Raw genomic sequence first — 18,603 nt, forward strand, 5'->3', positions numbered from 1 at the left:
AATTTTCAAACGTACCTACTTTCTGAAACTTCCTGGCAAATTAAAACTGTGTGCCGGACCGAGACTCGAATTCGAGACCTTTGCCTTTCGCGGGCAAGTGTTCTACTGCGGTAGAGCACTTGCCCGCGAAAGGCAAAGGTCCCGAGTTGGAGTCTCGGTCCGGCACACAGTTTTAATCTGCCAGGAAGTTTCATATCAGCGCACACTCCGCTGCAGAGTGAAAATCTCATTGTGGGTACCTACGTTCTATATTTTAATTTAAAAAAACCTATCTGTTACCAACAGTTCATCTAAAATTGTGAGCCATATGTTTGTGACTATTACAGCGCCATCTATCACTAAGCGAAAAAAGTGGTCCAACTAAAATATTCACATTTCTTTACGTACTGCACGAAAAAGTAGTAAAAATGTGGATTCCTATTTTAAAAAACGCAGTTGATATCCGTTTGACCCACGGCAGCGCCATCTAGCGGGACAACCATAGCGCCATCTGGTTTCCCCCTTCAAGCTAGACAAGTTTCGTTCTTTGTAGTTTTTTCGTTTGACGCTTATTTCGTGAGATATTTGGCCCGGTCACGATCAATGGACCACCCTGTCTCATTTAATGTGATAGAAGAGTTTCCGTTAGGATGTCGATGAAGGAGAGACAGTTGGGGTCGCCAGTTGCACCGCGGCCTGCCCTGCCCGCTGTGGCAGGTACCAGCTAAAGCGGGAGGTGGGAGCCGAAGCGCGGCCTGGACAGCGCCTGCCGTGCCGGGTGACGGCGGGTTCGCGGCTCGCTACTTGCCACTGACAGGCGGACACGCCCAGCTGGCGGCGCTCGCTGCCAAATGCCAGCCGCCGTGCCGCTAAATCCGCGAGGCCGTCGCGGTCGCCGACTGCGCTGAAAAAACGGAGCCGCGCGGCGTGCCAGCGGGGGGCAGAAATAGTGGCTTCTCTGACCACAGGGACGCCGCGTTCGTGCAGATGTTCATCTGACATGAACAACAAACGGCAGTTAAGACAACGGTGTTTATCTTCTTCTACACTACTGGCCATTAAAATTGCTACACCAAGAAGAAATGCAGATGATAAATAGGTATTCATCGGACAATTATATTACACTAGAACTGACATGTGATTAAATTTTCACCCAATTTGGGTGCATAGATCCTGAGAAATCAGTACCCAGAACAACCACCTCTGGCCGTAATAACTGCCTTGATATGTCTGGTCATTGAGTCAAACAGAGCTTGGATGGCGTGTACAGGTGCAGCTGCCCATGCAGCTTCAACACGATACCACAGTTCATCAAAAGTAGTGACTGCCGTACTGTGACGAGCCAGTTGCACGGCCACCATTGACCAGACGTTTTCAGTTGGTGAGGCATCTGGAGAATGTGCTGACCAGGGCAGCAGTCGAACATTTTCTGTATCCAGAAGGGCCCGTACAGGACCTGCAACATGCGGTCGTGCATTATCCTGCTGAAATGTACGGTTTCGCAGGGATCGAATGAAGGGTAGAGCCACGGGTCGTAACACATCTGAAATGTAACGTCCACTGTTCAAAGTGCCGTCAGTGCGAACAAGAGGTGACCGAGACGTGTAACTAATAGCACTCCATAGCATGCGGCCGGATGATACGCCAGTTGCCGATGACGACTATACGCTTCCAATATGCGTTCACCGCGATGTCGCCAAACACGGGTGCGACCATCATGATGCTGTAAACAGAACCTGGATTCATCCGAAAAAATGACGTTTTGCCCTTTGTGCACCCATGTTCGTCGTTGAGTGCACCATCGCAGGCGCTCCTGTCTGTGATGCAGCGTCAAGGGTAACCGCAGCCATGGTCTCCGAGCTGATAGTCCATGCTGCTGCAAACGTCGTCGATCTGTTCGTTCAGATGGTTGTTGTCTTGCAAACGATCGAGACGTTACAGCAATGCGGATAAGATGCCTCTCATCTCGACTGCTAGTGATACGAGGCCGTTGGGATCCAGCACGGCGTTCCTTATTACCCTCCTGAACCCACCGATTCCATATTATGCTAACAGTCATTGGATCTCGACCAACGCGAGAAGCAATGTCGCGATACGATAAACCGCAGTCTCGATAGGCTACAATCCGACATCAAAGTCGGAAACGTGATGGTACGCATTTCTCCTCCTTATACGAGGCATCACAACAACGTTTCACCAGGCAACGCCGGTCAACTGCTGTTTGTGTATGAGAAATCGGTTGGAAACTTTACTCATGTCAGCACGTTGTAGGCGTCGCCACCGGCGCCAACCTTGTGTGAATGCTCTGAAAAGCTAATCATTTGCATATCACAGCATCTTCTTCCTGTCGGTTAAATTTCGCGTCTGTAGCACGTCATCTTCGTGGTGTAGCAATTTTAATGGCCAGTAGTGTACAAACAAGTCTACAGGCCGTAAATTGATGGTGACAATTATTGAAGTGTATGAATAAAAAAATGTAAATTACCTACAAACTACGGCATGCACACAGTGAATTGAACATGTAAACATTACTACAGATATTCGGATTTAGGTTATGACTTGTTCAATATGCCTGCCATCATTGGCGATGATGTGGCGCAGGCGAATAGCGAAATTGATCGTGACCCGCTGAAGTGTCGGAACATCGATGCTATCGACGACCTCCTGAATAGCTGTTTTCAGCTCAGCAATGGTTTTGGGGTTATTGCTGTACACCTTGTGTTTAATGCATCCCCCCCATAAAGGAGTCGCATGTGTTCAGATGCGGAGAATGTGGCGTCCAATCGAGGTGGCCTCTGGGCATCCCAGAGCCAGAATGCGGTCCCCAAAGTGCTCCTCCAAGACATCAAACACTCTCCTGCTTCATCGGGGTCGAGCTCCGTCTTGCATGAACCACATCTGGGCGAAATCGGGGTCGCTTTGGATAACAGAGATAAAATCATCTTCCCAACACTTCACGTACCTTTCGGTAGTCACCGGGCCATCAAGGAATATCGTACCGATTACTCCGTGACTGGACACGGACGCTACACAGTCACCCATTGAAGGTGAAGAGATTTCTATTTTGCTTATTGACGAACCCATCCAAATGAAACTGAGCTTCGTTTCTTAATAAAACCATGCATGCACATACTAATTCCCATCATGCCCCGCTGCCAACCGTGCAGTTTGAACGTCGTAACGCGAACAGTTCACAGGTTATAACGATTCGATTTCAGGCATTTCAGTAATCGTCACCCTGTGCTTAGTGCTGTCCGTGCGAAGCTGGGGCGTGTTGCTAGTACGAGGGCGTGCTGAAAAGTAAAGCCTCGAACTTTTATGTTTTGAGCATTTATTGCATTAATGTGGTATTTACAGGCAACCACGCTGTAACGGCATGCGTTCTCAGAAATGAAAAGTTCACAAAGGTACATTGGAACAACGGAAATAAAATTTTCAAACGTACCTACGTTCTGAAACTTCCTGGCAGATTAAAACTGTGTGCCGGACCGGATATGGGCGTCCTAAGAAACAGATAGCATGTATAATGCACTGACAGGGAAAAAAATTGCAAGAACGTGTTATGCAACATAAACAAAAGTTGGTAGTCGTGTTTCTGCAACTCAAAAAACGATTTCTATTACAGTTTCGAGCCAGTCGCATGAGAGTGGCGTTAGGTTTGCTATAAATACATGCAGTAATGGCCGTGAGCGTTAGTTACCTTTGGGATTGGTAGTGGTCAGTTGATGTTAATCTATAATGTCTTTAAGGCGACAAAGACGCCATTATCAACGCCTCACTCAGTTTGAACGAGGGCGGGTAACAGGGCTGTGATACTACAGAAAGACTTTGCAGAACACAATTGCTGACAGCGGTGGTCGCTAGAATGTATGGTCACAAGAAGATCGGGCTCAAGACGGCTATGTGGCTCTACCGAGAGGGAAGTTCAAAATGGTTCAAATGGCTCTAAGCACTATGGGACTTAACATCTGAGGTCATCAGTCCCCTAGACTTAGAACTACTGAAACATCCCCTTAGAAAAATTATGAATGACTGTGCTGGTAAACCTCTTACGTTATTTCATTTTCAAACAGATAAGCAAAAGTGAACGTACTCAGACATTTCTCTCTTTACTTATTTCTGATCAACAGTAAACTGACTTTTTTTTGGCACAACGCAATCTGACTTTCAACAATCCCTACAAAAGAATGGCCCTGACTAACAATAACCTATACCTTTCATGAATCACTTACCTCACAAAAACCTTCGTTACTCAAAGTACTGCAATAAAACGAGCGCCAATACTGCGAGCTAAATAAAATATTCTAACTACTGAAGGCACCAATTACTGATAGGCATAGTTAGCAAATGAAAGATTTTGATAGAGAACAAACAATGTATTTACCTTAATAGTGTTCAAAAGTCATAATATATAAATCAGTTCATGATATCCAGTCTCACAAATTTCCTTATTCTGACGGACACACGTCCACATCGTCCGCTCTCGAAACTCCGCCATCTCTCTCCCCACATCCACCACTGCTGGCGGCTCACCTCCAACTGCGTAACGCTACGCGCTGTTCACATCGAACTGCCCAACATTACAATAGCAAATATTCCAACAACGCCAACCAGTTACAGACTGCACACAGAGCGCTACGTGGCGTTACCAACATAAAAACCTAAACAGCCTACTTACACTACCTAAACCTAACTAACCTAAGGACATCACACACATCCATGTGCGAGGCAGGATTCGAACCTGCGACCGCAGCAGCAGCGCGGTTCCGGACTGAAGCGCCTAGAACCGCTCGGCCACAGCGGCCGGCCGAGAGGGAAGACCATACAGTTCGGCGTTTGGGTCTGGCGCATCGCACTGCATCTGCAGCAGCAATTTGAGCAGCAGTTGGCAGCACGGTGACACTACGAACTGTTACAAATCGGTTACTTCAAGGAGAGCTCCGAGCCAGAACTGTTAAATGAAGCGGCTGGTTCCGGCGGAGGTTCGAGTCCTCCCTCGGGCATGGGTGTGCGTGTTTGTCCTTAGGATAATTTAGGTTAAGTAGTGTGTAAGCTTAGGGACTGATGACCTTAGCAGTTAAGTCCCATAAGACACTCCTGGAAATGGAAAAAAGAACACATTGACACCGGTGTGTCAGACCCACCATACTTGCTCCGGACACTGCGAGAGGGCTATACAAGCAATGATCACACGCACGGCACAGCGGACACACCAGGAACCGCGGTGTTGGCCGTCGAATGGCGCTAGCTGCGCAGCATTTGTGCACCGCCGCCGTCAGTGTCAGCCAGTTTGCCGTGGCATACGGAGCTCCATCGCAGTCTTTAACACTGGTAGCATACCGCGACAGCGTGGACGTGAACCGTATGTGCAGTTGACGGACTTTGAGCGAGGGCGTATAGTGGGCATGCGGGAGGCCGGGTGGACGTACCGCCGAATTGCTCAACACGTGGGGCGTGAGGTCTCCACAGTACATCGATGTTGTCGCCAGTGGTCAGCGGAAGGTGCACGTGCCCGTCGACCTGGGACCGGACCGCAGCGACGCACGGATGCACGCCAAGACCGTAGGATCCTACGCAGTGCCGTAGGGGACCGCACCGCCACTTCCCAGCAAATTAGGGACACTGTTGCTCCTGGGGTATCGGCGAGGACCATTCGCAACCGTCTCCATGAAGCTGGGCTACGGTCCCGCACACCGTTAGGCCGTCTTCCGCTCACGCCCCAACATCGTGCAGCCCGCCTCCAGTGGTGTCGCGACAGGCGTGAATGGAGGGACGAATGGAGACGTGTCGTCTTCAGCGATGAGAGTCGCTTCTGCCTTGGTGCCAATGATGGTCGTATGCGTGTTTGGCACCGTGCAGGTAAGCGCCACAATCAGAACTGCATACGACCGAGGCACACAGGGCCAACACCCGACATCATGGTGTGGGGAGCGATCTCCTACACTTGCCGTACACCACTGGTGATCGTCGAGGGGACACTGAACAGTGCACGGTACATCCAAACCGTCATCGAACCCATCGTTCTACCATTCCTAGACCGGCAAGGGAACTTGCTGTTCCAACAGGACAATGCACGTCCGCATGTATCCCGTGCCACCCAACGTGCTCTAGAAGGTGTAAGTCAACTACCCTGGCCATCAAGATCTCCGGATCTGTCCCCCATCGAGCATGTTTGGGACTGGATGAAGCGTCGTCTCACGCGGTCTGCACGTCCAGCACGAACGCTGGTCCAACTGAGGCGCCAGGTGGAAATGGCATGGCAAGCCGTTCCACAGGACTACATCCAGCATCTCTACGATCGTCTCCATGGGAGAATAGCAGCCTGCATTGCTGCGAAAGGTGGATATACACTGTACTAGTGCCGACATTGTGCATGCTCTGTTGCCTGTGTCTATGTGCCTGTGGTTCTGTCAGTGTGATCATGTGATGTATCTGACCCCAGGAATGTGTCAAAGTTTCCCCTTCCTGGGACAATGAATTCACGGTGTTCTTATTTCAATTTCCAGGAGTGTACATTCGCAGTTGCAAATATGGGCAACCATCAGCTGTAGAATCGAAGGACGACAATGAAAATTTGCGCCCGACCTTGATTCTAACCCAGATTTCCCGTTTACCGCGAGCGGTCGCCTTACCATTTGGATATCCGTGCACGGTTCACGGCCAGACCCAAACGTCCATACGTCATGAACCATGCGTCTACAACCTGTACTCGTACATCTATTAGGTACGCCGATCAGCCAGAACTTTATGACCACCTACCTAACAGCCGGTTTGTCCACTTTTGGCACGGATAACAGCTGCGACGCGTCGTGTGTGGAAGCAATGAGGCCTTGGTAGGTTGCCGGAGGGAGTTGGCAACGCATCTGCACGCACAAGTCGCCTAATTCCCGTAAATTCCAGGGCTGGGGGCGATGGGCTCTGTCGTCATATTCAATCACATGTCAGATGTGTTCGATCGGGTTCAGATCTGACGAGCTGCGGGACCAGCACATCAAATGGAACTCGCCATTGTATTCCTCCTGCCCTTCTGACATGGCGCTTTATCTTGTTGAAAAATGACAGTGCCGCCGTGAAAAATGATCATCGTGAAGGGATGTACGTGGTCTGCAAACAGTGTACGATACGCCTTTGTCAGTCATGGTGCCTTTCACGAGCTCTACTGGATCCGTGGACGCTCACATGAACGTTCCCCAGAACATAGTGGAGCCACCGCCATCTTCTCTCTGTCCCGCAGGTACAGGTGTCAAGGAGACGTTCCCCTGAAAGATTACGGATTCGCGCTCTTCCATCTGCACGATGAAGAAGGTAATGGGGTTCATCAGACCATGTAACGCTCTGCCGCTGGGCAAACGTAAAGAGCCGATGGTCACTGTGCATATCAGTCGTAGTTGCCGATGTTATTTTGTTAACATTGATACTGGCATGCGGTGTTCTGTGTATTCAGACACACTTGTATTCTGCCCAGCATTAATGTGTGATATTAGTTCCGCCACAGTTCGCAGCCTGTCGTGTTTTACTAGTTTGCCCAGCCCACGATGTCCGACATCTGTAATCAGGGGTGGTCGCCCAACCCCACGATTTCTGGGCGTGGTTTCATATTGGTTTCACCACTTGTTTAAGATACCCACCAAAGCACTCCTCGAACAACCGACAAGTCGTGCAGTTTCCGAAATGCTCGTGCCGGCCAGCACAATCTGTTCTCGGTCAAAAGACAGGCTACGTGCCTTCCTCATTCCACACACGGACAGCACGCTCACCGATGCACCGTGCGTGTGTCTGCTAGCAGTGATTCCTCGACAGGCGACGCTGCTATGGCCTCGACGAGCTTGTATCGACAGTAGGTCGGTGGTCACAGTGTTCTGGCTCATCAGCGTATGTTCCAGTACAGGTGAGACATGTTATTTGAAAGTCGCTTGACAGGCGTCGGAAGATAAATACGATATATTAGTGTCTGTGTTATGCATGCATGTCCAAAGGAACTTTGCATCGTAATTCAGAATAACACAGGCACTGCCGGCCGGAGTGGCCGAGCGGTTCCAGGCGCTACAGTCTGGAACCGAGCGACCGCTACGGTCGCAGGTTCGAATCCTGCCTCGGGCATGGATGCGTGTGATGTCCTTAGGTTAGTTAGGTTTAATTAGTTCTAAGTTCTAGGCGGCTGATGACCTCAGAAGTTAAGTCGCATAGTGCTAAGAGCCATTTGAACCATTTGAACACAGGCACTGCAATATCGTATCGTATCGTGATATAGCACGTGATTTGGCCGCGCTCTGTGGTATCAGACCATAACCAAGGCGTATGGATAAGACTCTTTAAATTACATGTAGTACCCTCTATGGCGTCTGACCATAACTATGTGGCGCCGCACTGGATGCTAAATGTCGATGCTGTGTAAGAGTTTAAGGAGAACAAATAGCTAAGGTCATCAGTCTCCTATTCACCCCTCCCCCCCACCCGCACCCCTCACTCCAGGACAGAAGCATTGTGCCCAGTTTGTCTGTGTATATTGTGTGCAAGCGTGGGGGCCATCTGAGACGGAACATGGGAAACAGCCCGGTATTCAATAATTAGGATGTGGAAAACCTCATAAAAACCCCATCTAGGCAGGCACGCCGGTCCTTCGCCGTTAATCCGTCGTGCGGATTCCATCCGGGGCCGGCAGACCTCCCCGTCCCGGATCGGTCACGTTAACACGCGCGGGTGCCAGAGCGGGTGCAGTTCTGGAGACTGGCTTGCCGAACGACTCCCTCTGTGTGTTTGGGTGTTTAACGTGTCCACCGACGGACACAGCACTCCCAACAGCACCAAAAAACGCAGGAAAGCGTCTGTGAAGTTGTGTCTGGCTCAGAAGTTACAGCCTAAAAACTGGATGGCCGGACGAGGATTTCTGAGAAAGTGTAGCTTATCTATAAAGGAGACGGCATATCGAAAGGTAGTGCGATTCATTCTTGGGTACTGTTCGAGTAATTGGGTTCCCCACCAGGTCGGAATAAAGCAAGGGTGTTGCTGCTAGATTTGTTACCAGTAGGTTCGATCAGCACGCAAGTATTACGAAAATGCTTCGTGAACTCAAATGGGAATCCCAGTAGGAAAGATCACACTTTTCTCGCGAGGCACTATTGCTCATAAGTAGCAGAAAGGTAAGATGAGAAAAATTAGGGCTCGCAAGGAGCCTTATAGACAGTCGTTTTTCCCACGCTCTCTTTGCCAGTGGAACAGGAAGGGGAATGACAAGTAGTGATTCAAGGCACCCTCCGACATGAACCGTATTATGGTTTGCGGAATTTGTATGTACAGGGTGTTTCAAAAATGACCGGTATATTTGAAACGGCAATAAAAACTAAACGAGCAGCGATAGAAATACACCGTTTGTTGCAATATGCTTGGGACAACAGTACATTTTCAGGCGGACAAACTTTCGAAATTACAGTAGTTACAATTTTCAACAACAGATGGCGCTGCAAGTGATGTGAAAGATATAGAAGACAACGCAGTCTGTGGGTGCGCCATTCTGTACGTCGTCTTTCTGCTGTAAGCGTGTGCTGTTCACAACGTGCAAGTGTGCTGTGGACAACATGGTTTATTCCTTAGAACAGAGGATTTTTCTGGTGTTGGAATTCCACCGCCTAGAACACAGTGTTGTTGCAACAAGACGAAGTTTTCAACGGAGGTTTAATGTAACCAAAGGACCGAAAAGCGATACAATAAAGGATCTGTTTGAAAAATTTTAACGGACTGGGAACGTGACGGATGAACGTGCTGGAAAGGTAGGGCGACCGCGTACGGCAACCACAGAGGGCAACGCGCAGCTAGTGCAGCAGGTGATCCGACAGCGGCCTCGGGTTTCCGTTCGCCGTGTTGCAGCTGCGGTCCAAATGACGCCAACGTCCACGTATCGTCTCATGCGCCAGAGTTTACACCTCTATCCATACAAAATTCAAACGCGGCAACCCCTCAGCGCTGCTACCATTGCTGCATGAGAGACATTCGCTAACGATATAGTGCACAGGATTGATGACGGCGATATGCATGTGGGCAGCATTTGGTTTACTGACGAAGCTTATTTTTACCTGGACGGCTTCGTCAATAAACAGAACTGGCGCATATGGGGAACCGAAAAGCCCCACGTTGCAGTCCCATCGTCCCTGCATCCTCAAAAAGTACTGGTCTGGGCCGCCATTTCTTCCAAAGGAATCATTGGCCCATTTTTCAGATCCGAAACGATTACTGCATCACGCTATCTGGACATTCTTCGTGAATTTGTGGCGGTACAAACTGCCTTAGACGACACTGCGAACACCTCGTGGTTTATGCAAGATGGTGCCCGGCCACATCGCACGGCCGACGTCTTTAATTTCCTGAATGAATATTTCGATGATCGTGTGATTGCTTTGGGCTATCCAAAACATACAGGAGGCGGCGTGGATTGGCCTCCCTATTCGCCAGACATGAACCCCTGTGACTTCTTTCTGTGGGGACACTTGAAAGACCAGGTGTGCCGCCAGAATCTAGAAACAATTGAACAGCTGAAGCAGTACATCTCATCTGCATGTGAAGCCATTCCGCCAGACACGTTGTCAAAGGTTTCGGGTAATTTCATTCAGAGACTACGCCATATTATTGCTACGCATGGTGGATATGTGGAAAATATCGTACTATAGAGTTTCCCAGACCGCAGCGCCATCTGTTGTTGACAATTGTAACTACTGTAATTTCGAAAGTTTGTCTGCCTGAAAATGTACTGTTGTCCCAAGCATATTGCAACAAACGGTGTATTTCTATCGCTGCTCGTTTAGTTTTTATTACCGTTTCAAATATACCGGTCATTTTTGAAAGACCCTGTAGATGTAGATATGAATCACAAATTTCTCGCGCTGCATCAATCGGTACCCAGTTGCGCCGTTTGATCTCCCTTTGGCTCTTTCTCGAAGCTTTACAGATCACTGTCTGACGCCCCACGTGACAGTGTTCTCTTACGTACCCGTAGCTACTGCAAGAGCAACAGCTGCGCCGAGACCGGGCCCCGTGGCGTTCGGAAATAGATCGCGACCCCTACTTCCCTCGTTCCTGAGTGTAAACTTAGCGCTGGCTGTTACCGCCGTATGTCCATCTCTCCCACGAGGAAGTCTTCAAGCCACCGAAAGAAAATAATTACTGCCCGAGGCCGGGCACTCGTGTTCTTGTACTCTCGCCGCCGCTCTCCCGAGAAGACACTACTACTGTGGTCGACGCTCGCTATAGCCTCCTTTGCGCCGTGTTGCGGCGGGTTAGGTAGATTTATGTACGCCTTTGTGTTCTTCTTCTCTTTAGTGTAAACAGCGACGCGTCTTATTTACTTGCAGTGACACCGAACATAGGCCGCCTCCGTAGCTACAAGGTGTACATCTTTGCTTCCGATGTTTGCCAATAGGTGGCGACAACGGTAAGTAGCGGTCGAAAGAAACAGAACGCAGACGTCACGCAGTTAGCTGGGTCAACATAACCTCATTCAAACATTAGTCGATTTGTGTCTGCATCATAAAGTTGTTCGTGACTGAAAATGTCAGTTAACGAGCCTTATTCTCGTCATTTGCGGGAGGTGATACTGTTTTGTTTCATGTTAAGAAACCAGCGGCTGAATCTCATCGAAACTCTCAAGTACATATGGTAAGGACGCTATTAGTGGACGAAAGTGTCGTGAGTGGTTTCAGCGCTTCAAGAACGGTGATTTTAACGTCGTAGACCGGCATAGTGATTGAAGAGAGAATGTTTTCGAAGATGCAGAATTGGAGACATTGCTGAGTGAAGACTCGCGTAAAATTCAAGAAGAATTGGCACGATTAGTGGGACTGACACAGCAAGCCATTTCAAAACGTTTCAAGGCTATCGGCATGATTCGGAAAGAAGAAACTTGGGTCCTGTACGAGTTGAAACCAAGAGACGTTGAACGACGTTTGTGTTTGTGAACAGTTGCTTCATAGGCAAAAACGGAAGGGATTTCTGCATCGCATTGTGACCGGGGACGAAAAATGGGTTCATTACGATAACCCTAAAGGCAAAAAATCATGGGGATATCCCGGCCATGCTTCGACGTCGACGGCCAAACCGAATATTCACGGCTCCAAGATCATGCTCTGCATTTGGTGGGACCAGTTCGGCGTCTTGTACTATGAGGTGTTGCAACCAAGTGAAACAATCACAGGTGCTCGTTATAGAACGCCATTAATGCGTTTGAGCAGAGCATTAAAAGACAAACGGCCGCAATACAGCGACAGGCACGATAAAGTGATTTTGCAACACGACTGCGCTCGACCCCACGTTGAAAAAGAGGTCAAAGCATGCTTGGAAACGTTGCTCCCTCTATCACAACCGGCAGCTGTGGCCGAGCGGTTCTAGGCGCTTCAGTCTGGAACAGCGCGACCGCTACGGTCGCAGGTTCGAATCCTGCCTCGGGCATGGATGTGTGTGATGTCCTTAGGTTAGTTAGGCTTAAGTAGTTCTAAGTCTAGGGGACTGATGTCCTCAGATGTTAAGTCCCATAGTGCTCAGAGCCATTTTTTTTTTTTTTTTGGACCGTCAAGAGGGGTTCCCACACAAGGTTACTTTACGTGCACCAACATTAGAAGTATTTTTATAGAGGTATGCGCATTCGCTGCCTCGCCTATCAGTTTTAGCACATCCCTAAAATACGTTTCACAAACGCTTCGAAGTCAACATTAGCAAGCGTTCCATCACTGTGTTCTTCTTTTCATAAACTTTCGAATGCCGTTAAAAAAACTGCACCGTTCCTCTCAAAAAGCATAGTTTTAACAGTATCTCCGTTATTACAAGAATTATTAGTATTAACCATTAACAGAATTGCGTGCCCCCTGCTTGCCAAATCCGTCTTTTCGATATTTTGAATCGTTCAAGAAATAAAAAAGGGTGATGCGTCTTGCACTACTAAACCAAAATTTTCTTTTCGACGTCCAACGCATTTGGAAGTTACAATCACGTATCGATTGAGGGCGGAGAGGAAATTTGCTTCTTTCGCGCCTCTCTTTGAGCTTTCTGTTTTTATCATCTACATCAGTAAGAGTCTCAGTTGACGCAAACGATGGTGTTTGCTTTCTCACTTTGAGACAGAAGCAAAAATCCATTGCCTCACTGTTGTGTGCCGACGCGGCTATAGCCTGTCCTGCTCTTACTTTCACTGCGCGAGCTGACGCAGCGATTTAATGCACTTGGCTCGTACTCGAGGGAAGAGGTAGGCGTTGGGGCTAGATCATCGACCTACTGCTGAACAGTTCTTTGAGCCTCTCGAATCTGAATACATTGCGAGTCGTTAAATGTTCTCTGTAGACCGCACAGTGTATTCAACAATAATATTTACACACACACTCTCTCTCTCAACGTTGTGAACGCCAGGGAAACGAATAGACATTCGAATGGGACTGCATATTCGAAGCTACGCAGGATGATCAGGAAAGATTAATACTAAATTGTTCGTATAGGTTCTTTGCTAAACAAATGTCTGCACTTTGCTTATTCGAAAGGAGTGGGATTTTATGTACAGTGGTTCAAATGGCTCTGAGCACTATGGGACTTAACATCTACGGTCATCAGTCCCCTAGAACTTAGAACTACTTAAACCTAACTAACCTAAGGACAGCACACAACACCCAGCCATCACGAGGCAGAGAAAACCCTGACCCCGCCGGGAATCGAACCCGGGAACCCGGGCGTGGGAAGCGAGAACGCTACCGCACGACCACGAGATGCGGGCTTATGTACAGTGTGTTTCAGTGTGTTTCGCAACGGTTATAACGGTGATATGCCAGTTGAGTGTTATTCTGTATCTCCTACATGAAGCACATTGTTAAATTTGTTCCGGACACGGATGTGTAACACGACGTGCAGTAAAACACCACATGTCCGGCTAAGTAATACACAAACAGCTGACGCCGTGATTCAGGCTCGCAACGTCATGCCGTTCATGTTAACGGGGCGCTAGTGCGTTTCACTTTGCATGTACAGCTGGTTTTGGACAACACTTTCCCACTTCGGTTAACCCGTCGTCGAGATCCAGTCTGTTGGCGCTATCCCAAAAATGGTTCAAATGGCTCTGAGCACTATGGGACTTAACTTCTGAGGTCATCAGTCCCCTAGAACTTAGAACTAATTAAACCTAACTAACCTAAGGACACCACACACATCCATGCCCGAGGCAGGATTCGAACCTGCGACCGAAGCGGTCTCGCGGTTCCAGACCGTAGCGCCTAGAACCGCACGGCCACTCCGGCCGGCGACGCTTTCCCCTTCATCTTAATGCACTAGGCATTTTTGGCGATGGAGATACGTGTCAGTTTCTCTGGTTCAGCGGCGCCGACGACCTGAAACGGAGTAACCCTTAAAACATATGGGACTATTCACAAGGTAAAAACATGCTCGACTGGTTTCGCTGGAGCATGTTTAGACATTGACTGCACTGTTACTCATAGCGGGCATTTTGAGCACTTCCCGGAGTTTGACCACTGCACGTCAGTAACGTTGTAGTATGCAAATCGGCAACAACCCTTCGTACAACATACGTTCATGGAGCAATCTATCCTGTTTTAATTCTGTGTATCACCTCCCGACGTTTTTTTTTTATAAACTTTTGGGTTGAGATGACAAAAGTCATATTTCCTAGTGTCGTGTCGGACCTCTTTTTGCCGGCATAGTGCAGTAACTCGACGTCACATGGACCCAACAAGTCGTTGGAAGTCTGCTGCAGAACTATTGAATCACGCTGCCATATCTACGAAATTTCCGTCGGTGCAGGTTGTTGTGCACGAACTGACCTCTCGAATATGTTCCATAAATGTTCGATGGGATTCATGTCGAGCTATCTGTATGGTCAAATGATTCGCTCGAACTGTCCAGGGTGTTCTTCCAAACAATCGCGAACAACTGTGGCCCAGTGACTTCGCGCATTGTCATCCATAAAAATTCCATCGTCGTTTGGAAACAAGAAATCCATGAATGGCTGCAAATGGTCTCCAAGTAAATGAACATAACCAGAGGACGCAATCCATTCCGTGTAAACACAGCCCACACCGTTATGGAGCCACCACCACCATGCACAGTACCTTCTTGGCAACTTGGATCCATGGCTTCGTGGGGTCTGCGCCACACCATCAGCTCTTAACAACTGAAATCGGGACTCATCTGACCAGGCCACTGTTTTTAATTCGTCCAGGGTCCAACCAGTATCGTCACGAGCCCAAAAGAGGCGCTTCCGGCCATAATGTGCTGTTAGCAAAGATACTGCGTCGGTCGTCTGCTGACATAGCCCATTAACGCCAAATTTCGCAGCACTGTCGTAGCGGATACGCTCGTCTTTACGCAGCATTACTTGTCTGCTAGCACAGACAACTGTACGCAAACGCTGTTGCTTTCGGTGGTTAAGTAAAGGTCTTCGCCCACTGCGCTGACTGCGATGAGAGGTAATGCCTGAAATTAGGCATTCCCGGCACACTCTTGATCTCGGAATATTGAATTCCCTAACAATTTCCCAAATGGAAAGTCCATACGTCTAGCTCCAAGTACCATTCCGCGTACATAGTCTAATAATTCCGATCGTGCGGCTATAATCACGTTGGAAACGTCTTCACATAAATCATCTGAGTAGAAATAACAAGTCCGCCAATACAAGTTTATATCTTGTGTACGCGATTTTACTCTCATCTGTATATCTCGCGGTCCCATGTATTTTGTCACCTCTATACTATAATATTATACGATGCAGAGTCTTGGTCACATTCAATAAAATGCCCTCGGGCTTCTAGGCACGTCAAGTTCTAAAAATGCCACGAACTTTTAACAACGGCCAATGTCAAGTGGAGCTACTGGTGCGCCATTATACACACATCAAAACATTTTTGCATCATCCCAGTTCCCAGAACTCCTAACGATAGACGTTGAGTGTGGATATTGTATCACAGACACAGTCCCTTTGACTGTTCAGAGATGTCACTAAAACCACCCAAATATGTAAACAACCATGCACGAGCAGCACCTATTAGACGGAGGGGTCCGACAGCTGATCAAAAATGGTTCAAATGGCTCTAAGCACTATGGGACTTAACATCTGTGGTCATCAGTCCCCTAGAACTTACAACTACTTAAACCTAACTAACCTAAGGACATCACACACATCCATGCCCGAGGATTCGAACCTGCGACCGTAGCGGTCACGCGGTTCCAGACTGAAGCGCCTAGAACCGCACGGCCACACCGGCCGGCTGACAGCTGAACAGTTCCAGTCTTTCCACCAGGAAGAAGGTGCACGGCTCGTGTTGTCTGTAGTTCAACCGTGCCTAGACGGTCAATATCGCAGTTCGATCGAGTCCACATTGTTAGTTTGTGCCACGAAGAGCTCTCAACAAGGGAAGTGTCCAGGCGTCTCGGAATGAACGAAAGCGATGTTGTTCGGACATGGAGGAGATACAGAGAGACAGGAACTGTCGATGACATGCCTCGCTCAGGCCGCCCTAGAGCTTCTACTGCAGTGGATGACCACTACCTACTGATCATGCCTCGGAGGAACCCTTACAGCAACGCCACCATGTTGAATAATGCTTTTCGTGCAGCCAGAAGACGTCGCGTTACAACTCAAACTGTACGCAATAGGCTGCATGATACGCAACTTCATTCCCGACGTCCATGGCGAAGTCCATCTTTGCAACCACGACACCATGCAGCGCGGTTCAGATGGGCCCAACAACATGCCGAATGGACCGCTCAGGATTGGCATCACGTTCTCTTCACCGACGAGTGTCGCATACGCCTTCAACCAGAAAAACGTCGGAGACGTGTTTGGAGGCAACCCGTCAGGCTGAACGCCTTAGACACACTGTCCAGCGAGTGCAGGAAGGTGGAGGTTCCCAGATGTTTTGGTGTGGTCATGAAAGGCGCCGTAACGCCTGTACGATACGTGGATGCCATCCTCCGGCTGATAGTGCAACCATATCGGCTGCATGTTGGCGAGGCATTCGTCTTCATGGACGACAGTTCGCGCCCCCATCGTGCACATCTTGTGAATGACTTCCTTCAGGATAACGACATCGCTCGACTAGAGTGGCCAGCATGTTCTCCAGACATGAACCCTACCGAAAATGCCTGGGACAGAGTGAAAAGGGCTGTTTGTGGACGACTTGACCCACCAACCACTCTGAGGGATCTACGCCGAATCGCCGTTGAGGAGTGGGACAATATGGACTAACAGTGCCTTGATGAACTTGTGGTTAGTATGCCACGACGAATATAGGCATGCATCAGTGCAAGAGGACGTACTACTGGTACCACCTCTGAAGGTCTCGCTTTATGGAGGTACAACATGCAAGATATGGTTTTCATGAGCAATAATAAGGGCGGAAATGATGTTTATGTTGATCCCTATTCCAATTTCCTGTTCAGGATTCGGAACCTTCGGAACCGAGGCTTTGCAAACCTTTTTTTGAAGTGTGTATTCCCCAGATACCGGCTGTGACGGCGCTGTTGTACACAGTTCCGCCGTATTGTGGCGTCGTCTCCGCGTTCATTGCGCCTGTTTCGACTTCCCTATCGCTGGATCCCAGCATGTGCTAAAATGCAGGCCAAGGTCTCCATTAACGGCGTTGTTCGTGATTTTATTTCAGTGACTTCTTCGTCACGCTATCCCAAAAACCTGTTGCGCGAGCAACGGCAGTTGCAGTTCCATTTCTTTCCGCGCTCAGCTATAACAGATATGTCAGGGTAGTGTAACTTACAGCGTCCTTTATTGCTGTTGTCAGGAGATGGTGGAGTTTTGACCGAAGCCTGAAGAAGATTTCATTTTCTCTCTTTAGAAGGCGGCTACTCTTGCCCGACACAGAGCCACAGAACGGCAGATGCACAAACTTCTTTCACGGCTTCTCATCGGCGTTCTTACTGCGGTTCCTGAATGAAACATGGAAGAGTAAAAGTTGAACTTCCTATCGCGAACGAGGTCATTAGAAACTGAGCACAATCTTGGATTAGGGGGGATGGGAAAAGCAATTAGCCGCCCTCTTTCAAACGAGCCCTCCTAGCATTTCATTTAACCGATGTAGGGGAAATCACGAATTATTCAGTCAGAATGGCTGGGGATTCGAACCGCCGCTCTCCTGAATAAGAGTCCTGTGTCTTACCTCTGCGTCACGTCGCTAGATTGTTTCTCACTTGAGATCACTTTTGTGATTGTTGTAGCCTTTGTGTATAGCGCCCTTGGGTAATAGCCTCATCTCATGGCGCAGGTTGTCGCCGTCTGATATGGTTTCTGCACTTCGTACCCTACACTGATGTGCTAAAACATTGTGACCACCTGATTACTAGCCTATTGGTGCACCTTGGCAACGCAATAAGCAGCGATTCTTCGTGGCACGGATCAGAGGAGTCCTTTGTAGGTTACCGAAGGTACAAGGCATCAGATGCCTATGCGTATGTCATACATTCCCTTAAATTACGGACCGGTGGTTTGTGTGCCCGGAAATAGATACTGTCCAGACGGGTTCCACCGAATTCAGATCACACTAGTTTTGTGGCCAACACGTCAATACAAGTTTATTGTCATGATCCTCAGACCGCCACAGCCCGGTTCTGACCTTGTGAAACCATCAGTTATCC

The 18,603-nt window shown here is 48.7% G+C and overlaps 1 protein-coding gene across 1 annotated transcript in view; it reads left to right on the top strand.

The window, feature by feature from the left end:
- Positions 1-18,603, top strand: part of LOC126101410 (uncharacterized) — a 667,375-nt gene that overhangs the window by 65,576 nt on the left and 583,196 nt on the right. The window lies entirely within an intron of this gene.

This window comes from Schistocerca cancellata, chromosome 9 (assembly GCF_023864275.1).
Source record: "Schistocerca cancellata isolate TAMUIC-IGC-003103 chromosome 9, iqSchCanc2.1, whole genome shotgun sequence".
NCBI lineage: Eukaryota > Metazoa > Arthropoda > Insecta > Orthoptera > Acrididae > Schistocerca > Schistocerca cancellata.